At 40.6% G+C, this 26,347-nt stretch overlaps 1 protein-coding gene across 6 annotated transcripts in view; it reads right to left on the bottom strand.

Annotated features, from left to right (window-relative positions):
* Positions 1 to 26,347, bottom strand: part of LOC126469904 (bestrophin-2-like) — a 668,302-nt gene that overhangs the window by 45,437 nt on the left and 596,518 nt on the right. The gene's annotated exons all lie outside the window — the stretch shown is intronic.

Below are 26,347 nucleotides of genomic sequence, written 5' to 3'. Positions count from 1 at the left end.
TCGTAAAATGCTTCCACGTTCCTTGGCACATGTGTCTACTGAAATATGGTACTGGGAGTTGCCTCAAGGAGGGACTGTACCATAGGCTCTAACATTTACCTAATGCAGAGACTACTTGCTATTCACATTATCCTCTTTACAGAGTGTTACAAAATGATACTGACAAATTTTGAGGGCTTGTAGAAAGTGTCATGAGAAGAAAATTTAGGGCAACAGGTGGAACATCTCACTATAGACCAGTGTTGTATGTTATTCAGTGATCACAACTGGTTGCCACAGTAACCAGTGCAGAAGATAGAGCTAGCTGCTATGTAGACAAGCCTTGTCTCCTATGAATGCAATGCTCTAATTTCTTGGTGGATGATGGTTTCAGACACAGGTTTCCACCCACAGTTTATTTTTCTCCTGGAATCCTTTAAAATTTCCAACGTTTACTGGTATATACAGGATGAAAGAGAAAGAAACAAATGGTGCAAAAATAACAGGGGCTAGCTTTTGCCTATGCAGCAGCTATCACTATCTACTCTGCTGGGGTTTGCTGCAATCAGTTGCTTTCAATAAATAATGGCACGGTTTTAAAGAAGTCAGTGCTTTTATTTAATTTTAAAGAAAGGAAATGTGAATGCAAAGAAAAGAGTACGAAACACAAGAGTATTCACTGTGGCAGACAACAGAAAACATATTGCAAGGAGGGGGCATAACTATTTACTCTGTTGTTACAAGAAATGAAATGGAATTAGAAAATGTGTTCAAAATGTCTGCCTCCAGCTTTGCTGCATGTCTGACATCTGCATACCAATGCCTGATGGCCTTACTCAAATACACTGGGTATGGTGTGAACATCTTCACATGTTGCATGTATCCTTGCAATTACGTTTTCCACTGGATCCACTGAGGTTTCATACACCACATTTTTCAGATGACATCATGAGAAAGCATTCAGCAGGTTGAGGTCAGGTGACCATGGTGGCCAAGTTATAGGGCCACCTCGACCAATCCAGCAGTCTTCAAATGTATGTCTGATCTGAGCAGCTAGACTGAAGTGTGTGGATGCTCTATCATGCTGGAACCACGTATGTTGCTAGACTGCGTGCATTCTTATGATTTTTTCAGTTTTTTAATATTTGACACTAGCCTATCATAGAACCCAACACAATTCTTACACTTAATACACATATAACAAAAATTCACATTAATTTGATTATATATGTAATTATTATCATTCAGATACAGATTTTTGGGTAGTCTGTGTTTAGCTTGGTACTTCTGAAGGTTGCTTGATTGCACAATTGAGAGTGTTGTTGACATACTTAATTTCCAATTCTGATGTTGTATGCATGTTTGGAAACTTCACTGCAGTGATAATTTGTTGAATCATACACTATATACCCTAGCTTTTTTAACATATTTTTCTTCAAGAATTGTAATGAGTTCACCAGTGAAAAAGAAATGCTACAAGTAACAGCAGTACAGGGAAGTCTACTTACAGAAACAGGAAGATACTTTCACATGGGTTATACCTGGTTTAACTTCCAATAAACATGCTTTTTGTACATTGTGCATGAAAGAATTCAGCATTTTGCATGATGGGCAGTCTGATCTCAAGCAACATGCCCAGTACAAAGGACACCAGTTAGAGGAGAAAACAAGTAGTAAAACCAAGAAGGTGTCTAAATATTTTGTGAACAGTAAGAAATATGAAGCCAAAGTTGTCACAGCCTGTGAATTAGAACTTTTTTATCACACAGTCAAACATGACTTATGGGAGTTTGAATTGCAGCAATAAATTTATGTCATGTATATCTGCAGATTCAGAAACAGCTGTAAAACTTTCCTGTGGGAATACAAAGGCAGAAATGTTAGTGAAAAACATATTAGCACCTGATTTTGTTAATATTCTAAAATCTCCTGAAAGTAGTAACTATTTCTCAGTAGCAACAAATGCTTCCAATTGAGGCAACAAAAAAATATCCCCAATTTGTACAAGCTACTTTGAATCATTTGTAAGCACACAGAACAAACTGTTGATATTGAGTGAATAGCCTGATGAACCTTCAAACACAGTGGCAAAGTTAATTGTTGTTAGTTTGGGAACCATTCATTAAATATCAACAATTTAACATCATGTAGTGCCGCTAATGCTGATGTAGGTTCTTGCAGCAAACAATCTGTATATCAATTGATACTTTCTAAGAATCCCAACCTGCAGAAAGATAGTTGTTCAAACCACATTGCTCATAATGTAATGAAGCATGCCATGGAAGACCTGGAAATGGATGAAGATTTTGTTAATATTTTAAAATCTCCTGAAAGTAGTAACTATTTCTCAGTAGAAACAAATGCTTCCAATTGAGGCAACAAAAAGATGTTCCCACTTTGCACATGTCTCTGTGTCAGCTAAAAGGTGTGAGCAACTGAAATCATTTTTGAATTTATGGATTTTGAGTGGTCTGAGAGAGTAAGGCATGTGCCAACAAGATGGCTCTCCTTAACTCCTGTAATTAAGAGATTGATTGAGTATTGGCCAGCTATAAACAGTATTGATGCCTGTCAAAACATTTTGCATTAGTATTTTTAGCTAATGACACAGAGGAAGGAATTTTTCCTGAGATATATTTGCATTCTGAGTCAAATATACAAGATCAAATGCAATCAGTATCAAAATGCCTGAAAAAAAGGGAGCTAAGTGTTATTGAATCACATAACTCCCTGTGCATGATCTATAAGAAGATCACACAAAAAAAAGAGTGATAAATTCTATGAGAGTAAAACCAAGAAATAAATGAGAAGGATTTCCTCCACATCTCTTAATAAGATTTTGCATGAACCTGATTGTTTCTATGACACATTGTTGCAATATCTTGAAACCTATTATGACCTCTCAGCTAATAATAAGTATGCAAAGTTGAAACCTCTTTCTTTGAATGGAGAAATACAAAATTGTGACTTTGAACTTGCAATGGAAATACTCATTCTACAAGTTAAAGTCAACCTGGATCAGCTATATGAAGAATTTTGTGAGGTGAAAGATAACATTACTGACTGTATCACTAAGGATGGTGATGTTGCATATAAGTGGGTGAAATTCCTCTCACTAGTGCTTCAACACAAAGTGATAAATATCACTCAGCTCATATGCATTATCTTAGCGTACTAGGTTTAAGTACATTTGTGCAATGAGTGTTTTGGATGATGAAGAACAAGTGGACAGTTGTTCACAAGAACTCATAAAATCAGAGCTTCAAATTTGAATAAATTTTGATATGTCTCACAAAGACTTGTTTGATCTACTACAGAATGAAAGTAAATTCCTAGATAAAATTAAATCAGATACAAAATACCACAATGTTATGAAGCAATAGGGTTCAAGATGTAAATGTGAGTGATTTTTTAAATAAAAAATGGTACTTAATAAAAATATGAGTGCGTGAGTCATTAAAAAATATTTTCATGAAAAATCTTCCTTTCTTTGTGAAGAAAGTGGTAAGCCTAATGTCAATGGAGTGCATGTGACATCTCCAGTTATTCCAACAGCACTTCTCCAATGAAAACTGCTTAGCTATCGCCTATGTGTCAGAGAGTAAGTGTTTAAACTCCTTTGAAACCACCTACTTCATCCAGATGCTGATGAATAACTGCAAAACTAGAGTGTTGTGGCTGATGCAGATTTTGATTTCTTTGCCCAAAGACACATAAAGATATGTGCCCACTTCCTCTTGCCTCACCATATACAAAATGCATATCACACTGCGCAGACCTAGTGAAGTTCTCTATGATGCAGCACAACTGCATGAGGCAAACTAGGAATGAGCACTGTGTTTCTACCACCTATATTTGTCTTTCCTCTCTGCTGCCACTGCTGTCAGGGAGTCTCTACAGTGTTATTGTGACAGGTGTGGACATGTTCAATGCCATCTAATGTTCAGAATGTTGTCAGATCTATTGCAAGATGTTTCATCTGCTGTCTCTCAGTGTACAACATCATGTTTTCGGCCAAATGTGTCCTAGTGGCAGGTGCCAGAACCTATAACTTTCATGCTCTTTATCAGCACTGGATGAAGTTTCCAGACATGGCTTCCTATCCTCAATTTGTCCCTCAAGATACGCTTTACAACCCCATGAAGTTTGTTGATATCATTTTGTAATGTGCCGTATGTAGGAGTGTCTACATCTCACGTTTTATACAGTGATGTCCCAACCATCATATTTGGAATTTATGCATTGTCATTCAGCAGTTCAAGCTGTCAGAGTGTGGTCACCATAGCAGCGCCTCACACACATGAAGTCAGACTGTAGGACAGATTGCATCCTGTAACATCTGCATTTTGCCATTCAACCCACCAGTGACGATGTACACATGCCCACTGCAGTTTGAAAGATTTGTAACTTCTGGAGAAGCAAAGCAAATGTAATGGCACATTTACTAGTTCTCTACCCTGTAGCAGACAGCAATGGAACCTCAATACAGATAGAACCACAAGTTGACAGTCCTGCTTGTAGGCAGGTCCACAACCTTGATACAGTTTTTGCAAGACAACATTGTCCACTGTAGGCTGTAAAATTTTTCTGCTATTGGCCAATTTTGACCGTGAAGTCATTATCAAACATATACACAGGCTATGTGCCATGTAATTTAATCTATCAGTCCACATGTGGAACCACACATTAACATTAGCATGGTCTGTATCAAACAGGAATGAAAAGATTGTTCAGCATGTCGAAGAACAACATACAATACAGTTTAGAGATGAACTTGACACCCATTCACTGAAGAACCACATTTTAACATAGGTAAATCCTATCTTATACACTCATTACATCCATAAGCAGACTGCTTACGGATGTAATGAGTGTATATGTTGACTGCTTATGAATGTAATAGGTGTGTAAGCTAAGGTTAATATGTGATTTTTTTTTTTTATTATTTTTTTTTCCCCAATGAATGGATGTCAAATTCATCCCTAAGCAGTAGTGTACTTGGTTCTTTCACATATTTTACAGTCTATCTGTTCATATTCAATATAGATCGTGTCAATGTTGGTGTGTGGTTCCACATCTGTACTGACAGATTAATTTACATTAACTTCCTTAGGCACATTGCACAGACATACTATGTATGTGTTTGATAATGACTTCACTGTCAAAATTGGCCAATAGCAGCAAATAAATGAAAAATTGTACAGCCTACAATGAACAATGTTTCTTTTGAAGAAGAACCACAAGTGCTGGAGTGTATCTAGCCGATACCATGGATTAATCTGTATGTTCTGCTGCTGTCAACTGAAGAAGATAGCGGTCATCTCATGCTATGATAAAATTGCATTGCCAAGTACCAGTCTTTGTTAGCTATGACCCTCTTCTATCCATTGGTTCCACACAAGCTTCACTGTCATAGGAGCAGGTCCTGTACAATCCAAAATTTCATGACATTTACTAGAGCAAAATCAATCTATCCTGCTGAGATGCTGACAAGAAATACTGATATTTTCTTTCATGTTTCCACTTCATTTGACAGTGCTTCACCACCTGAGTTTGGTATAAAACTGACTTTGTTTATGATAGATGATATTGTGTGACTTATGGCATATCTCTGTGCTCTTAATCTTTCTGCTAGACTGTTATACGCATTCTCCAAGGTTGGGTGGATTTAGGTCAGTCTTTCTAGGTGTTGCAGTTTTTACAGATGTTAGTGTACCAAGGTCCTGAAAGCTTTAAGGAAATGATAAAATTTTGACACATGAGTCTTACTGTTGAAGGCTAAACTGTTGAAGGCTAATAGCTTACCTATATCCTTTGTGATGTATGAAGATATATTCTTGAACTTCATAAGAATATCATTAGCAAGAAGATTCTACAACATTAATACATCACAGACAAAATCAAACACTGGGAAAACCAGGATGGAATGTAACAATATTATGAAAAGGGTAGTTGCTACTCCCCCATGTAATGGAGATGCTGAGTCACAGGTAGGCACAACCAAAAGAAAGACTGTCAGAAAGTGAGCTTTCAGTCAACAAGGCCTTTGTCAGAAATGGAGAACATACACATGCACATGCTCATGCAGTCTCTAAGTCTGACCCCAATGGCCAGAGACTGTGGTCGTGTGTGTGTGAGTTGCATTTTGTGTAAGTGTGTGTATGTTATCTGATTCTGACAAAGGCCCCTTTGTGTGAAAGCTCACTTTCTGACAGTCTTCCTTTTTGTTGTGCCTATCTTTCTTTTGTTGTACCTAACTGCGACTCAGAATCTCTGCTATATGGTGAGTAGCCACTATCCTTATCATACTATTGTTAATATGGCACAGACATTTACAATAATAAAAAATCTTCAGTATCTTTGTCCTTGTTAATCAAACTATATCAGCTATATGTGAGATACAAGTATTTTTAGATACTTGAATTATGAAACATCATATCAACATTGTATATGGTGTGAGAATATGATGAAATTTAAAACAGGCTTCTGAAAACAAAGAAATATTTATTATAAATTTTAATAGTCTACATCAAAATAAAGTGCAATAGAAACTAGATAACCAGGTTTGGCTGACCAACAACCATCTTCAGTTCTAGGAAACAAACAGGAAACAGCCTCTCAATGTGGTAACGATAAAGAAAAACCTCCAAAAGATTTTTAAAACATTATATTTTCAGAAACATTGTAATATTAAATAAAATAAAATAACATACCATACTTTCACTGTAATTGGTACCTTAGATGCCAAACAGTGTTAGCCAGTACAAAATTAATACTATGAGTTGTTGTTGTTGTTGTTGTGGTCTTCAGTCCTGAGACTGGTTTGATGCAGCTCTCCATGCTACTGTATCCTGTGCAAGCTTCTTCATCTCCCAGTAACTTCTGCAACCTACATCTTTCTGAATCTGCTTAGTGTATTCATCTCTTGGTCTCCCTCTACGATTTTTACCCTCCACGCTGCCCTCCAAAACTAAACTGGTGACCCCTTGATGCCTCAGAACATGTCCTACCAAGCGATCCCTTCTTCTAGTCAAGTTGTGCCACAAACTTCTCTTCTCCCCAATCCTATTCAATACCTCCTCATTAGTTATGTGATCTACCCATCTAATCTTCAGCATCCTTCTGTAGCACAACATTTCAAAAGCTTCTATTCTCTTCTTGTCCAAACTATTTATCGTCCATGTTTCACTTCCATACATGGCTACACTCCATACAAATACTTTCAGAAACGACTTCCTGACACTTAACTCTATACGCGATGTTAACAAATTTCTCTTCTTCAGAAATGCTTTCCTTGCCATTGCCAGTCTACATTTTATACCCTCTCTACTTCGACCATCATCAGTTATTTTGCTCCCCCAAATAGCAAAACTCCTTTACTACTTTAAGTGTCTCCTTTCCTAATCTAATTTCCTCAGCACCACCCGACTTAATTCGACTACATTCCATTATCCTCGTTTTGCTTTTGTTGATGTTCATCTTATATCCTCCTTTCAGGACACTATCCATTCCGTTCAGCTGCTCTTCCAAGTCCTTTGCTGTCTCTGACAGAATTACAATGTCATCGACGAACCTCAAAGTTTTTATTTCTTCTCCATGGATTTTAGTACCTACTCCGAACGTTTCTTTTGTTTCCTTCACTGCTTGCTCAATATACAGATTGAATAACATTGGAGAGAGGCTACAACCCTGTCTCACCCCCTTCCCAACCACTGCTTCCCTTTCATGTCCCTTGACTCTTATAACTGCCACCTGGTTTCTGTACAAATTGTAAATAGCCTTTCACTCCCTGTATTTTACCCCTACCACCTTCAGAATTTGAAAGAGAGTATTCCAGTCAACATTGTCAAAAGCTTTCTCTAAGTCTACAAATGCTAGAAACATAGGTTTGCCTTTTCTTAATCTCTCTTCTAAGATAAGTCATAGGGTCAGTATTGCCTCACGTGTTCCAATATTTCTACGGAATCCAAACTGATCTTCCCCGAGGTTGGCTTCTACTAGTTTTTCCATTCGTCTGTAAAGAATTCGCGTTAGTATTTTGCAGCCGTGACTTATTAAACTGATAGTTCGGTAATTTTTGCATCTGTCAACACCTGCTTTCTTTGGGATTGGAATTACTATATTCCTCTTGAAGTCTGAGGGTATTTCGCCTGTCTCATAAATCTTGCTTACCAGATGGTAGAGTTTTGTCAGGACTGGCTCTCCCAAGGCTGTCAGTAGTTCTAATGGAATGTTGTCTACTCCCAGGGCCTTGTTTCAACTTAGGTTTTTCAGTGCTTTGTCAAACTCTTCACGCAATATCATATCTCCCCCTTCATCTTCATCTACATCCTCTTCCATTTCCATAACATTGTCCTCAAGTACATTGCCCTTGTATAGACCCTCTATATACTCCTTCCACCTTTCTACTTTCCCTTCTTTGCTTAGAACTGGGTTTCCATCTGAGCTCTTGATATTCATGCAAGTGGTTCTCCTTTCTCCAAAGGTCTCTTTAATTTTCCTGTAGGCAGTATCTATCTTACCCCTCATGAGATAAGTCTCTACATCCTTACATTTGTCCTCTAGCCATCCCTGCTTAGCCATTTTGCACTTCCTGTCGATCTCATTTTTCAGACGTTTGTATTCCTTTTTGCCTGCTTCATTTACTGCATTTTTATATTTTCTCCTTTCATCAATTAAGTTCAATATTTCTTCTGTTACCCAAGGATTTCTAGCAGCCCTCGTCTTTTTACCTACTTTATCCTCTGCTGCCTTCAGTGTTTCATCCCTCAAAGCTACCCATTATTCTTCTACTGTATTTCTTTCCCCCATTCATGTCAGTTGATCCCTTATGCTTTCCATGAAACTCTGTACAACTTCTGGTTTAGTCAGTTTATCCAGGTCCAATCTCCTTAAACTCCCACCTTTTTTCAGTTTCTTCAGTTTTAATCTACAGTTCATAACCAATAGATTATGGTCAGAGTCCACATCTGCCCCTGGAAATGTCTTACAATTTAAAACCTGGTTCCTAAATCTCTGTCTTACCATTATATAATGTATCTGAAACCTGTCAGTATCTCCAGGTTTCTTCCATGTATACAACCTTCTTTTATGATTCTTGAACCAAGTGTTAGCTATGATTAAGTTGTGCTCTGTGCGAAATTCTACCAGGTGGCTTCCTCTTTCATTTCTTCCCCCCAGTCCATGTTCACCTACTACGTTTCCTTCTCTCCCTTTTCCTATTACCGAATTCCAGCCACCCATGACTATTAAATTTTCGTCTCCCTTCACTATCTGAATAATTTCTTTTATCTCATCATACATTTCTTCAATTTCTTCATCATCTGCAGAGCTAGTTGGCATATAAACTTGTACTACTGTAGTAAGTGTGGGCTTCATATCTATCTTGGCCACAATAATGCGTTCACTATGCTGTTTGTAGTAGCTTACCCGCACTCTTATTTTTTAATTCATTATTAAACCTACTCCTGCATTACCCCTATTTGATTTTGTATTTATAACCCTGTATTCACCTGATCAAAAGTCTTGTTCCTCCTGCCACTGAACTTCACTAATTCCCACTATATCTAACTTCAACCTATCCATTTCCCTTTTTAAATTTTCTAACCTACCTGCCCGATTAAGGGATCTGACATTCCACGCTCCGATCCGTAGAAAGCCTGTTTTCTTTCTCCTGATAACGATGTTCCCTTGAGTAGTCCCCACCCGGAGATCCAAATGGGGGACTATTTTACCTCCGGAATATTTTACCCAAGAGGACGCCATCATCATTTAACCATACAGTAAAGCTGCATGCTATGAGTAACTTGCTAAATTTTCAAAATATTACCAGAGCATGTCTGGTAGTGTACAGAAATGGAATATGACTGATTGCTGCATGTGTTTGCCCACCACCATCATGATTTGCCAGCTACAGTCAACAGGTTGTGCACAAGGATATACATTTATAAATTTAAGAACCAAACAGAAAGAACTATCATCATGAAAACACTTTAAAAGTAATGGACCTAATTAAAAAATTGTACATAAAATACTTAAAAGCTGTGTCAGGACTATATTGGGACAGGCATGAGTTTCAGCTCAGATGGCAACCACCTACAATATATAAAAGGCAAGAGCATATCACAGGGTAATACCAAGAAATATGATAATTATATCTTAAATAAATGAAAACAAATAATGGCAGTGCTTCATATAATATGGGAATTGGTATCAGTTTCCAGAGGTCAACCACCATACCTGCTCAACAACATCCTTCAAGAATGCTTAGCAAAGCTGATGTCATAACATGAGTGCAGCAAACGGGGAAGACAGCAACTCTGCATTGGCAGTTTTCCATCTAGAACACATCCAAAAATTGGATTTTCCTACCCATTGCTACATTAATAACATTAAAAACACAATGCTTCCATTATTTAAAGTATTTAAAATCACTGGAGAAGACTGAAATTTTTACAAAAAGGAAGTGTCTCCCTATCTATCCTGAAAGAGGCACACAGGCTCAGTCAGAACTATTGTTTTAATATTGCACAACACAGGTTCAGTCAGAACTATTGTTTTAATATTGCAAGTGCAAGTATGTTCTGCTATCCTACCAACATAGAGAGTACTCACCCTGGTGAGTTCTTTAGAAAATATGGACTGCTCTGAATTGACATATAATATTCTTCAGCTACTAAAAGGTGCAAAATTTAGCTGCCCTACACAGGTCAACAGGGTGTATAGATATAGTTAACTATACTATACTGTTAAAGTGAATTAACTTTATCAAATCTGGCTGTAACTACCAAATGAAGAAAAATCCTTGCATTAAAACGTTTTTTTTTTTTTTTTTTTTTTTTTTTTTTTTTTTTTATACACACACATTTGCTTCAAAGTCTGTTCTAATATACAGTTCCAGAAATGAAAGAATGAAAACAAACACACATATATGTGGTGTTCGTCCTTTTGGACATGTCTGAAAGAACACACACCCCTTTGATCCTAGAGGCAGGATGAATCAAGACACACAAAGGAATTAATGGCATTATTTGCTAGTGGGCATTGATTTAAATCAATGGGGAAATTTGAAATTTTGTACTGGACTGGGGTTTGGACCCAGGTCTCCTGTTTACTAGGCAGATGTGCTGACCATTACATCATCCAGACACAGTGGCCATCAACTGCATGGCCTAAATTAGAATGCCTCCTGTGAGAGCCAAATTCACAACTTACCACACACTACTGATGTAGTGCCATTTTCCCATGATCCTCATTACTCATGGCATTTTGTCTATTTCCATAAGAATTTGAGTGTGGTATGCCTCTGTGTGTGGTGTGCATCTGTACTGAAGTGATCATTGGCCATCCTCACCTTAATTATATATGTGGTGTCTGTTCTTTTGGACATGTCCAGAAGAACAGACACCACATACATAATTAGGTGAGGACGGCCAATGATCACTTCAGTTAGATGCACACAATGCTCAAACTCTTATGGGAATTGGAAAAATGTGGAAAGTAATGAGGATAATGGGCAAGGGACACTACATAAGCTGTGTGTACATAAGCTGAGAATATGGGTCTGACAGGAGGCATGCTAGAGTAGTCCGTGCACTTGCAATGGTCACTGTGACTGGATGGTGCAGTAGTCAGAATGTCTGCCTAATAAACATGACAAGCAGGTTCAAATATGTTCCAGCACAAATTTTCAACTTTCCCCATTGATTTAAAGCAGTGACCACTGGTAGCTAATATAATTAATTCCTTTGTGTCTTGATTAATAATAGCTGCAGGATCAAAATGTTGTCTGACAGCCAACGATCACTTCAGTGCAGATGCACAACATTCTCGAACTCTTATGGGAATTGGCAAACTGCTGCAAGTAATGAGTATAATGTGCAAGGGGCACTAAATCAGTAGTATGTGGATAAGATGAGAATTTGGGTCTCATAGGAGGTTTGCGAGAGTAATCTGTGCAGCTATGATGATCGGAGAACCGGATTTGAATCCTGATCTGGCATAAGATTTCAGATTTCCTCATTGGTTTAAATCAGTGTCTACTGGCAGCTAGTGCATGTAATTCCTTTGTGTCTTGAAAATAAACATTGTTTTCAATGAGCCTTTCTCACTTACAATACTCTCCCTCTCTCTATCAGCCAGTTTAAGGTTTTTAACTCAGACCTGGTATGGAAACAACTGTTCATCAGTTAGTAAATGGTTTGTCAAAGACATATGGTATTCAACAGTATCAAATGCTCACTCAAATATTTTACAGATCACCTTCGGATTTCAAAAATTCCTGGTTATAACTGCACATTGCACCATACGGAATTACAATGGTGAGCCATAATATTCGGACCACCTGCTTAATAGGTTGTTTGTCCATCTTTGGAACAAAATACATCACTGATTCTGTGCATACGTGTTGATGGGGTCTGATAGCAATCCAGATGGATTCCATAGGAATTTGGTCATCAAGATATCACCATGAATTCACTATAATGTTCCCCAAACCAATGTAGCATGGTTCTGACTCTGAGACAAGAACAATTATACTGCTGAAAGATGACATCATCGGGGAAGGCATCAAGCATGAAGGGGTGTAGATGGTTTGCAGCTACCAGTGTGTGTTCAATTACTACCACAGGTCCCATGCAGGTGGAGGAGAATCTCTCCCATAGCATAATCTCTCCCATAGCATAATATTGCTCTCATCAGCCTTTGACTGTAGTGCACTGAAAGTTTCAAGCCACTGTTTACCTCAATGATGGCATTTGTGGAGATGACAATTACCCGAGTGTAGCAAAAATTCACCCGAAGAGCTGACATGTTTCCAGTGATCTATGGTCAAATCCCGATGGTTCATGCCAACTGCAGTCATAACTGATGGTGCTGTTGGGTCAGCATGTGAACACATTGGGGTGGTCTGCTGTGGATCTCCATGTTAAACAATGTATGATGAATGGTGTGCTCCAAAACTATTGCACGTGCACCAACATTGTGCACTTTCAACAGAGATGCCACAGTTCACCATCTATCCTACTTTACAGTGCAGAAAGCCTCCAAAGCCCATCTTTGTTAACAGTAATGGATGTCCAACCACTTAGTGCCTCATGGCAGTTTCACTGTCCTTCTACCAGTTTCTGTAGATTCTCATGACAATAGCAGATGAAAATTCAACCAGCTCCATGGTTTCCAATATACTCATTCATAGGCTCTGTATAATAATATTCTGCCCTTTGTCAAAGTTGCTTATCTCAGTGGATTTCCCCAATTGCAGTCCATATCTTTGCTAGTGCGGTCCCTGTCTGTGTCTGCTCTACTTACATACTTTTGTTACCACGTCACGTGCCCAAAGTGCCACCAGGCGGCATCAAACATTGAAGTGGGCAGTGGTCATAATGTTTTGCTTGTCAGTGTATACCTTGAATAAGAAATGCACAAATCTCTCAAAAAATTCAAAATTTTCATTGGCATCATGCATGAATGATCATGTACGTTTACCAAAAAATCAAATTCTCTGCCAAATCACTATTACTCCATTCTAATGAAAATCCATAGAACTCTGGGCTATAAGACATCTCATCACAAGAGCTGACCACAGACTCCTGACTCATGCCTAAAATTCCTCTCCCAGTACCACACTGTGCAAAATATCATTTATCTAATGGGATGCATAACAAAGTAGTCAACAATAACAATAATGGAAATCCCTGGATCTAGCAATATATAAAATAATGGAAAGGCAACCACTCACATAGAGCTGATCAATGGATGGAGTCCAGTAACACATAACAGAAAACAGCATTCACACTAGTTTTGAACCACTAGCTCTTTTTCCATCAATAGTTCACATATTGACACAGACAGCCACACAGACATCAAATGCACACTGGCCAAGACAAGACTAGTCATTGATACTCAATTATTAAAAGCAGTTGCCTGTGATGATGGAGTTGGGGAGGTCACAGGGAAGGGTTCAAGGAGGTGGTGGTCAAAAAGATGTAGGTCTTTGGACAGATGACTTAATGGTAGGACATCAAGGCAAAAAAGTATGGAGGATGAAACAAGAGATGTACGAAGACTGGGGCACTCAGGGGAGGAGGAGTGAAAGAGGATAGAAAGGTGAAGATGAAGAGGGAGAAAGGGAGGGGACAGAGAAAGGAGATGGGTTGAAAAGAGGGATAGGGGTGAGAGGTGATGGAGAGGGAAGAGTGGAAAAGAGAGAATGCCCACATGGGGAGGGGAGAGAAAGAATTGTGGGGGAGGGCAGTGCATGATCTTGTTGGAGAAGTAGTGGTATGAATGGGAGATAGAAGGACAAAGCCAGGTGAGGCAGAGGGAACATGTTAGTGAAGGTTAGGCCAGGGGATTGCAAGAGTGCAGGATGTGTTGGAGAGACAAATCCCATTTGCGTAGTTCAACACATGTTTCTCTGAATTACATGGATACGAATTGTCTCTCCAATACATCCTGCACTCTTGCCATCCCCCTGCCCTAAACCTGCCTTCAACGTGTTCTTGTTGCCTCACCTTGCCACCCCTTCTCTCTTCTGTCCATACTACCCCTTCTCCAACCAGATCATGCACTAACTTCTCCCACCACTTTTCCTCTTCCACCCCTTCCCCATGCGGGGGTCATTCTTCTTCCTCTCCCTCCTTCCATCCCTCCCTCCCTCTCTCCCCCTCTCCCCCCACTCTCTCTCTCTCTCTCTCTCTCTCTCTCTCTCTCTCTCTCTCTCTCTCTCTCTCACTCTCTCTCTCTCTCTCCCCCTCACCTCCACCGATTTTTTGGTCTCTCTCTCTTCTCTGTTCCCTCTCATTCTCTCTCTTCATCTTCACCTCTCTATCCTCTTTCACTCCTGCCCAACATCTCTTGTTGGACCCTCTGTACTTTTTTCATTTTGTTGTGGGGCACCAAAGTCATTTGTCCAAAGACCTGCATCCTTCACTGGCCCCTACCCACCACCATCAACTCAGGCAACAACTTTCAATAATCAAGTGCCAATAATTAGTCTTGCCTTGGCCATGGGAGTGTGCATTGGCTGTCTGTGTGGCTGTATGTGTAAAAGCATGTATTACTGCTGGAAAAACAGCTAGTGCTCAAAAGCTAGTGTGAATGCTGTTTTCTGGTATATTTTTCTGTGCTCCATGTATAGATTCACTATAGGTCAGTGGTGCTTTCCCTCATTTTACAGAAAGAAGTCAATCACCTTCATATTTCGGTCACTTAATATGGTACTCTCCCTCTTTGGATCACTCCGCATTCAGATATCACTTTACATGAAATTACAAAATAATACATCAACAAAATGCAAATATACACAGTTTAACTCCATCCTTGATCAACTGATGGACTGAAGTAAGTTTTACTTCTCAAAACTCCCAATACTGGCTGCTTTACAGCTATCATTGTCCCCCATGTATGTTACTCACATCAAGGCTCGACAATGTGATTTACATGCTCACACATACTTAGCTATTCACAGTTTCAGTCAATAATTTTTTTCATATATGTCATATTCATTCACTTATTCATTCAGATAATATTTTCCAGGAACAGTCAGGTGTTGTTTACTCCACAATTTAAAAACGAAACAGTAGTTGACATTATTCAGTTTTTTTTCTACAAAAAAACATATGAACATGTCAGGAAGTTATTTTTCAAGAAAAGTCATAAATACAGTGTTTAAGCTGTCTGTAAAAATGAACCGCTGAGTTGCAGACAGGAACAATGAGACACTGTTACACATTATAGGTTCCAGCCAAAGTCTTCTTCAGCACAGTAAAGAAAACACACATAGATTCACACAAGCAAGTACACCTCATGAATGCTTGGCTGCTACCACACGCAGCTCTGACCAGTTGGAGCTGTCAGTGGTACTGGTCAAGTGTTCATGAGGTGTGCTTGCTCGTGTGAATCTTGTTCAAGGAAATAAATCATGTTAAGATTATTTATTTCTGACTAACTAACAGTTTCATTACATACTTGAACACCAACATATAAAAGATAGAGAAGAAAAAAATAATCTTAACAGGTTATGGGCACAGACTACATATGACAAGCCATGAAGTGTTTATTTTCACTCACCCGTGAATTTATAACAAATAACCTTAACAAATCATAACTGTGTTTCCTCTCCTCTGTTATGGTGGTGCCTGGTTCTGTGTTGTGAATTTCTTTGCTCCTAAGAGTTTCTTTTGTTTTTCATGTTTTTGTTTGAAGTTTTCATGTTGCTAGTAGCCATCTTTGAGATATTAAATGAAGATCAGTATTACTAAAAGTGTTGTGTTCTTGCTATAAAATTATATCCTAAGTTCATCCACAACAAGTTATGGTCCCATGTTTGAACACTTCAGGCTCTGAGAATTATAGTATTTGTTCATGAGACTATTTTTCTGTTTGCTAGGATTTCGTGAGACTGCAAAACTTTTGGAATGACAGACACAGTGCTTCAGTTGAGTGATGATATTAGTCGTACAAACATTTGCAAACTGTCAAGTGAAGATCAGTGGGAAACATGGAATTGGCAGATTCAACTTTGTTTAAAGGAAGGTTCTCTTTATTTGATTATAGATGGTACACATATGTCCATCATTATTGGAAGGAGAAGAACCATCCAACGCACATCAGCTCAGGCTACGGGACAATGCTTGGGCAGCTTGTATCATTGGAATGGCACTTGATGAGGAACCTGCTATTCATGTAAGAAAGAAGACTGATGTAAAAGAAATTTGGGATCCCATATGTCAGTATATGAACAACCTTCATTGCAGCGACTATATACATTGTACGATTGTTTCTTTGAAATGACAAAAGATGATTTCACATCTATAACAAAAAACACATCGCTACTTGCAAACATTTTCCATGAATTGTGCAGTGACCTGAACAAAATTAATCCAAATGCAACTTTGCACCTTTTGCTGCTCCACCATCATATTTTCAAAACATTAGGACCAAAATATCAGTTTTACAGGTCAACCTAGTATCATGTTCCTAAAGCTGAGCAAATGACACAGCTTCCAATGGAGAATTTGCGTTCAATTGAGAATTCGCGAGCTACACAGGCAGCTGCTGCTTTCTACACAAAATCGAAAACAGAAGAAATTTGCAACAGAGGGGAGTAAGTCAAAGAAGAAAGAAAGTCATATGTGTCTGCATTGGAAGAAAGCTGGACTTATTACCGCAAACTGCCAAAAGCACATGGCTGCAAAAGAAGCAAAAATGACAGCTAACAACAATAATAATTCGAGTTCCAGTCTAAAAGTGAGCAACAAACCAAATAAATTTCTAGCCACTAGCTTGTTGTCTCATGTTAATTTTGATAGTCCAGATTCTTGGATTTCGGACTCTGGCACGACACATCATATTTCACCAAATAAATGGCATTTCGCTACATTTGAAATGTTTCCAACTCCAACATGTGTGTGCAGACAGCTGGCAAAGAAGTTATTTTTGTACATGGGACTGGCAGTATTGATATTGAAATATTGATAAACAAAAGGTGGACACCTGCTTTGCTTGAAAAGGACTGGTATGTACCTGATGTCAGACACTAACTTTTCTCTGTCCGTCAAGCTACACAACGTGGATATAATGTGACTTATGATAATAAAGGTGTTGTCATTTGGCAACATAGTGAAATAGTCGCAACAGGAAGACTATTTAGCTCAGTATACATTATGAACCTGTGTGTTTGTCCTCCCAGAATCACAAGTAATGATTAATTTAGCAACTTCAGAAGAACAACTACAGTGTTGGCATGAGAGGAGAGGAAAAACCTGAAGAAGACAAGGCAAATGTGTGGGGTTTCTGACACTTGCTGGACCACCAACAGCCAAGATAGCAAGAATATTAAAGAAGCACGAAATAACGACCACCTTTCACGCACAGAAAAAAGTCAAAGATATACTTGGCTCAACCAAAGACCAACTGGGGTTGCTGACGCCGGGCACTTACAGCATTGAGTGCGAATGTGGGATGGAATATATTGAGCAGACACAACAATGTATCTCCCAGTGCTGTACTGAACACATCAAGAACGTATGACTAGAACAGTCAAACAAGTCCGTGGTAGCAGAACATAGCATTATTGAGGGACACACAGACGAATTCGAAAAAACGAAAAAGCTGCACAGCGCCAATGGTTTCTGGGACTTGATCTTCAAAGAGGCAGTGGTGATATGTCTGCACAACAATTTAGTAAACAAGGATAGCAGTTTGAAGCTCAGTGCAATGTCGAAACCCACAATTGAAAAATACATCAGGAACGCTCCGATCTTAAGGCAGCAGCATCCGCAGACAGATTGGATAGCCACCGAGTCTCGACACTGGTCCACCACTCCCCCCCCCCCCCCCCGCCCCCCTCCCAACTACTGACACGGTAGCCCCTTCCAGAGGAACATGATTGGCCAGCCTACAGTAGCGGACGGCAGCCAAGCAGCTATATAGATATGCAGAACACTGCATCCTGACACTTCGCCAGAAGGTGATAGGTACAAAACTCATTGAAATGTTGCAACAAGACAACACCAGCACTCGACTGATTACTCAAGAAGAATTCATCAGTGGAATACACCAAGAAAGACTGCAGTCGCAAATATCACACCTCTACGAGGAGGATGTCCAGGGTAACTACAAGATGCTGCAGAATCTACAAATCAAGAAGAGAAAGCTGCTCAGCAGACTAGCCTTCTTGCTGGGGTGTTGGGATGAGGAAGTGATGCTGCAGTTTACAAACTTGTGGCATCCTGTCAACACGGTGAGGACAAAATGCATATTATGACGGGCTGGTTCAGCCTTAGTACAGGAACACATACATGTTACCAGAATGGAACTCGACAAGAATGCCAAGACTTTGCTCACTCACCACCTGTACCTAGCTTCCACTCTCCCATCACACACCTGGAAATGGCTGGACAGGAACTGGTATGCCAGCAGTGAGCTCCAAAAGAAGAAAGCCACTAACAAACAGTGCCAGAAGCTCCTCAGACTTCCGGGCAGATGTCAACAGGAGGAGAAAGCCAGCAATATTCTACATCTAAATCTTCATCCATAATCTACAAGCCACCTGATGGTGTGTGGCGGAGGGTTCTTTGAGTACCTCTATCGGTTCTCCCTTCTATTCCAGTCTTGTATTGTTCGTGGAAAGAAAGATTGTCAGTATGCCTCTGTGTGGGCTCTAATCTCTCTGATTTTATCCTCATGGTCTCTTTGCAAGATATACGTAGAAGGGAGCAATATACTGCTTCACTCCTCAGTGAAGATAAGTTCTCGAAACTTCAACAAAAGCCAGTACTGAGCTATAGAGCGTCTCTCCTGCAGAGTCTTCCACTGAAGTTTATCTATCATTTCCACAACACTTTCGCGATTACTAAATGATGCTGTAATGAAGCATGCTGCTCTCCGTTGGATCTTCTCTATCTCTTCTATCAACCCTATCTGGTCCGCATCCCACACTGGTGAGCAATATTCAAGCAGTGGGCAAACAAGTGTACTGTAACCTACTTCCTTTGTTTTTGGATTGCATTTCCTTAGGATTCTTCCAATGAATCTCAGTCTGGCATCTGCTTTCACTGACGATCAACTTTATATGATCATTCCATTTTAAATCACTCCTAATGCCTACACCCAGATAATTTATGGAATTAACTGCTTCCAGTTGCTGACCTGCTATATTGTAGCTAAATGATAAAGGATCTTTCTTTCTATGTATTCACAGCACATTACACTTGTCTACATTGAGATTCAATTGCCATTCCCTGCACCATGCGCCAATTTATTGCAGATCCTCCTGAATTTCAGTACAATTTTCCATTGTTACAACCTCACATTATACTACAGCATCATCTGTAAAAAGCCTCAGTGAACTTCCAATTATATCCACAAGGTCATTTACATATATTGCGAATAGCAACGGTCCTACTACCCTGCGGCACACCTGAAATCACTCTTAAGACCATCATCAACCTGACATTTGGTGAACCAACAATCTCCATGCTGTCAAAAGGCCTGAACTATGCTCCGACTCCAAGAACGTTCCCAAAACATGACATCATCTGCAGCGTCGAGCAAGCCATAATTGGACTCCCACTGAGAGCAGCCGAGGAAGTGAGGAGGGAGACCAGCAAGCAAGAATGCCAAAGAACAACATTACGGCAGAAGAGCGCAAGGCACTGTTGAACCTTCGCGATGACAGGGGTATAGTGGTCTTAGCATCATACAAAGGGAATGCAACAGTCCTACTGAAGTCAGAAGATTAATGGCAGAAGATCAACACCTTACTACAAGATCCAGCATACAAAGAAGTGGGGAAAGACGCAACTGCTTCTGTTACACGTAAGACCATCGATCTTCTCAATAGCTCAGGACTTAACAGAAACACCATTAGGAAGCTTTACCCGAAGGCACCGGCTCCACTGTGACCGAATGGCCTCCTGAAGATCCATAAGGAGAATGTCCCACTACATCCTATATCGAACACCATAAATTCTCTGATGTATAGTGTAGTGAAGCACCTAGCACAGCTGTTAAAACCACTCATGGGTCACTGCCCTTACCATGTCAAGAACTCAACCAAATTTGTTAAGGTACTCCAAGGGTTATGCCTGGATGAGAAGGATCTACCAGTCAGCTTTGATGTCACTTCTCTTTTCACCTGGGTGCCACTGGATGATTCCTTAGCCCTACTTGAAGATCACTTCAATGAGGACACACTCAGACTCTTTTGTTTTGTGTTAACCACAATGTACTTCAAATTTGGTGGGGAATTCTATGAACAAAATGTTCAAACGTGTGTGAAATCTTATGGGACTTAACTGCTAAGGTCATCAGTCCCTAATAGAGATGGGTAGTTCGCGAACAAACAGGTGCAATGGAACGGTTCACCAAGATGAACAAAAGGACCAAGGAACATATTCCAAGGAACGATCGATTCATAGTTCACTTTGGTTGCAGCGGTCTACTTATAGTTCCCGGGAATGAAGAACGATCGGTACATAGTTCACTAGTTCACTGCGGTCGCAGCGGTCACTTCGGCAGTTCTCGTTCCAGCCTTGATTGCATGCTCGTCTCAGTCTCGGTCTCCCTTGGCTGCACTCGTCATTCTTCACATGACCACTTGTCTCAGTTCCACTGCTGACTCCTCCTAGTTAGTTCAGTATCCAGTTGTTCATTTCGTTCACTGCGCTTGCCTATTTCAGATGTGTACCAAACTGTTCATGCACTTGGTTCTGGCTATTTAGCGCCCATGACCAGTAATCAAAAAGTATTTTATAGTTACATAAATTACATATAAATTATGTTGTATGTAATAGGTATGTCTTTTCAGGTAACAAAAGGGCATATCAGCTCACTTCATTATATCGATGAACAGCAGAAGACATACTAATAACATGGCAAGTTTTTTTCGTTATTCGTATATTATTTGGTTTCATCAACTTGATATAGCAGCTAACTTTCAATAATTTTCTTAATTTTTAGTGTAATAAAATTCATATAAAACGATTTTCGTGTATCTTTCATATACAAAACATTACATTTAGGAAGGCTCTAATTATTTTTAAGTTTGGTTGTTTCCCATTTGCATTACCTGCTAGTTTAGTCTCTTTGAAAAAAAAAAAAGAAAAGAAAAAAGGGTTGTGGGTCATTTTGGCTCAGTAGGAAAAGCGGTGCCCCTTTATTTGAAAAGACATAGATTGTCATAAAATTGTATTTACTTATTATCTCAAAAACATTTGTTCAGAAGAAGCTTTCAAACCAAAAACTTTATTACTGTGAACTTTATTATTATTATTATTATTGCTGCATTAACTTTAATAATGCAACATAAAAACCTAATTTTTACTAAGTGTGTGATGCAAGTATGAGAAAACCACATTTTATTTTACATTCCATAAAGTCTACTTCACCTACGAACTCAGAGACAATGTGAAGTACATATAGGGTGTAAACGATTATTGTTTACAACGTAGCATAGCTATGTAGTGGAAGTTGAAATGAAGAATTTTATACAAGACGCTTGTGGTCTATAAAGTTGGGAAACAGCCACCAACAGGTTTACAAGACTACATGAGCTATAGCTCATGTGTATCACATGGGATTTTCATGTTCTCTTCCCCAGCTCTCTACACATCAGCATCGATTGTTCCGCAATTGTTGCTTGCATTAGCTTGTTATTTCTTCACTGTCTAATTATTACATGTTTGTCTGTTTGTTGTATCTGTTTGTAACGGGCAACACATTATCCATAATTGGCGAGTAGTCTGTACTCGATGCCGGTTTTCCGTGCGCCACCCTATATTATTTCCCTGCAATCAGCCACACAAGGCTACAGTTGGCTAAATGAGAGGTTCTACGGAATCACTGAAATTTCTTCTAAAAGTGTGTGAGAATTCTGTAATGCATAAAAACTCTGTATTCCAGGGGGGGGGGGGGGGGCAAGTGCCCCCTCCTGGTGCCCTCCATCCTTCAGTCACCCACACTACTAGTTTTCAGTTTTTCATAAGAACCATATACCGAGCATAAAAGAACAGTGAACGAGTAAAAATGAATGGTTCCCAAAAAAGTATGATCAGCAGTGAACTAGTTACCAAGGATGAATGAGTTTGCCCACCTCTAGTCCCTAAGCTTACACACTACTTAACCTAAATTATCCTAAGGACAAACACATACACCCATGCCCGAGGGAGGGCTCGAACCTCTGCCGGGACCAGTCACACAGTCCATGACTGCAGCACCTTAGACCGCTCGGCTAATCCTGCGCGGCTTTCTATGAACAAACAAATGGTGTTGCCATGGGTTCCCCCCTGGCCACAGGTATTGCCAACTTGTACAAGGAGCACTTTGAAGACGTGGGACTGAACATCACCCACCATAAACCAAAGGTGTTCTACCAATACCTAGACGACACTGTTGTAGTGTGGCCCCATTGCAAGGAAAAACTACAGGAGTCCCTACGCCATCTCAATGGCATACATTACGTATAAGAGAATGGCTGCTTTCCTTTCTTGGATCTTTCAACCACGAAAAATCTGGATGATACATTGGGACACTCGGTCTACAGGAAGAAGACACACATGGACTTATATCTCAATGCTTGGAGCTGCCACCATCCAGCACAATGTAACTCAATACTGAACACCTTAGTGCAAATAGGCAGGTTGATCTGTGACAGCAAGAGTTTGCCGCATGAGTTAGCACATCTGCGGGAATCCTTCTGTAAGAATGGCTACACCGAGACACAAATAAGACATGCCTTGCATGCAGACAAGAGGTGGGAGGAGAAACCAGAAGAAGACAAAGCAAAACATGTGGCATTTCTGCCGTTTTATGGACCACAAACAGCCAAGAGTGCAAGAATATTAAATTAGCATGAAATAACAACCATATTTCATGCACCGAAAAAAGTCAAAGATATACTTGGGGTTGTAGGCACAGGGCATTTACAGTACTGAGTGCGAATGTGGGACAGAATATACTGGGCAGACACAATGATATATCTCCCGGCACTGTACTGAACACTTCAGGAATGTACGACTAGGACAGACAAACAAGTTCGCAGTAGCAGAAGACAGCATTATCGAGGGACACACCTTTGAATTCGAAAAAACAAAGAAGCTGTGCAGTGCCAATGGTTTCTGGGACTCAATCTTCAAAGAGGCACTGGGGATATGTCTGCACAACAATTTAGTAAACAGGGATAGCAGTTTGCAGTTCGGTGCAGCATGGAATCCCACAATTGACAAAATACGTCAGGAACACTCCGATCTGAAGGCAGTGGCGTCTGCAGACAGATTGGATAGCCACCAGGTCTTGATGCTGGTCCGAGAAGAATTCATCACCATGAGAGACTCGGTCATCAAGATAAACATCAGGTACAAGATGTGCTCTCTCATTTCAGTATATCAGTTAAGTCCCATGATAGGACATCAAAAAATGGTTCAAATGGCTCTGAGCACTATGGGACTCAACTGCTGAGGTCATTAGTCCCCTAGAACTTAGAACTAGTTAAACCTAACTAACCTCATAGGACATCACAAACATCCATGCCCGAGGCAGGATTCGAACCTGCGACCATAGCGGTCTTGCGGTTCCAGACTGCAGCGCCTTTAACCGCACGGCCACTTCGGCCGGCCGATAGGACATCATTTTGTGATGGATGTGTTCTTGGGAAATCCCACCGAAAATCATTTAGCCATCGCAGAGATTGTCCACAAACTGTCGGTGAGTTGGTCAATGCAGACATTAATGGACCCATGTCTATTGACTCTATAAATGGTTTTCATTACTACGTGATTTTCAAAGATGATTTTTCTTGTTTTGTTTAGATATATTTCATGGGAAATAAATCTGAAGTGACTAACAATTTGAAAATATTTTTGAAGGAGTATGATGCTATTGGTCATAAGGTAAAAGTATTTCAGACTTACGGTGGAGGAGAGTTTAATTGTAACGTGGTAGTTGCTGTCCTACAAGACCGTGGTGCTGAGTTTCGTCTTACGTGTCCAGACAGTCCTGAGCAAAATGGTGTTGCTGAACAAGCAAATCAACATATAGTTGAATTAACCCTCTCAATGTTAACGTCTAGCAAGTTACCTAAATCATTTTGGGCTCATGTAAGTGACAGCCGCTTTTCTACTCAGTCGTACTGGAAAGTCAAGTACTGATGGTAAAACACCTTTCTAATTGTGGACAGGCAAAGTTTTTTAACAGTTTGAACTACACTCCTGGAAATGGAAAAAAGAACACATTGACACCGGTGTGTCAGACCCACCATACTTGCTCCGGACACTGCGAGAGGGCTGTACAAGCAATGATCACACGCACGGCACAGCGGACACATCAGGAACCGCGGTGTTGGCCGTCGAATGGCGCTAGCTGCGCAGCATTTGTGCACCGCCACCGTCAGTGTCAGCCAGTTTGCCGTGGCATACGGAGCTCCATCGCAGTCTTTAACACTGGTAGCATGCTGCGACAGCGTGGACGTGAACCGTATGTGCAGTTGACGGACTTTGAGCGAGGGCGTATAGTGGGCATGCGGGAGGCCGGGTGGACGTACCGCCGAATTGCTCAACACATGGGGCGTGAGGTCTCCACAGTACATCGATGTTGTCGCCAGTGGTCGGCGGAAGGTGCACGTGCCCGTCGACCTGGAACCGGATCGCAGCGACGCACGGATTCACGCCAAGACCGTAGGATCCTACGCAGTGCCGTAGGGGACCGCACCGCCACTTCCCAGCAAATTAGGGACACTGTTGCTCCTGGGGTATCGGCGAGGACCATTCGCAACCGTCTCCATGAAGCTGGGCTACGGTCCCGCACACCATTAGGCTGTCTTCCGCTCACGCCCCAACATCGTGCAGCCCGCCTCCAGTGGTGTCGCGACAGGCGTGAATGGAGGGACGAATGGAGACGTGTCGTCTTCAGCGATGAGAGTCGCTTCTGCCTTGGTGCCAATGATGGTCGTATGTGTGTTTGGCGCCGTGCAGCTGAGCGCCACAATCAGGACTGCATACGACCGAGGCACGCAGGGCCAACACCCGGCATCATGGTGTGGGGAGCGATCTCCTACACTGGCCGTAAACCGCTGGTGATCGTTGAGGGGACACTGAATAGTGCACGGTACATCCAAACCATCATCGAACCCATCGTTCTACCATTCCTAGACCGGCAAGGGAACTTGCTGTTCCAACAGGACAATGCACGTCCGGATGTATCCCGTGCCACCCAATGTGCTCTAGAAGGTGTAAGTCAACTACCCTGGCCAGCAAGATCTCCGGATCTGTCCCCCATTGAGCGTGTTTGGGACTGGATGAAGCGTCGTCTCACGCGGTCTGCAAGTCCAGCACGAACGCTGGTCCAACTGAGGCGCCAGGTGGAAATGGCATGGCAAGCCGTTCCACAGGACTACATTCAGCATCTCTACGATCGTCTCCATGGGAGAATAGCAGCCTGCATTGCTGCGAAAGGTGGATATACACTGTACTAGTGCCGACATTGTGCATGCTCTGTTGCCTGTGTCTATGTGCCTGTGGTTCTGTCAGTGTGATCATGTGATGTATCTGGCCCCAGGAATGTGTCAATAAAGTTTCCCCTTCCTGGGACAATGAATTCACGGTGTTTGTATTTCAATTTCCAGGAGTGTATATACAAAGTTTTGGATCAAAATGCTATGTTCATTTGCCAAAGAAATTTCGTTCTATGTTTGATGAAAAGGCTATACCTGATCATTTCATTGGCTGCGTGAATGACAAAGATGGTTACTAAGTGTGGATTCCATCAAAAGATCGTTTGATGAAATCAAGCAATGTTGATTTTCAACCAGAAAAGCTATGTATGACTGGAAATTTGATTGAATTGGAATTTAATTCCGTACCTGAAGAAA

The sequence above is a fragment of the Schistocerca serialis genome, chromosome 3 (assembly GCF_023864345.2).
Source record: "Schistocerca serialis cubense isolate TAMUIC-IGC-003099 chromosome 3, iqSchSeri2.2, whole genome shotgun sequence".
NCBI lineage: Eukaryota > Metazoa > Arthropoda > Insecta > Orthoptera > Acrididae > Schistocerca > Schistocerca serialis.
Note: the sequence above shows the minus strand (reverse complement) of the source record. Positions and strands in the feature narration are given on the sequence as shown.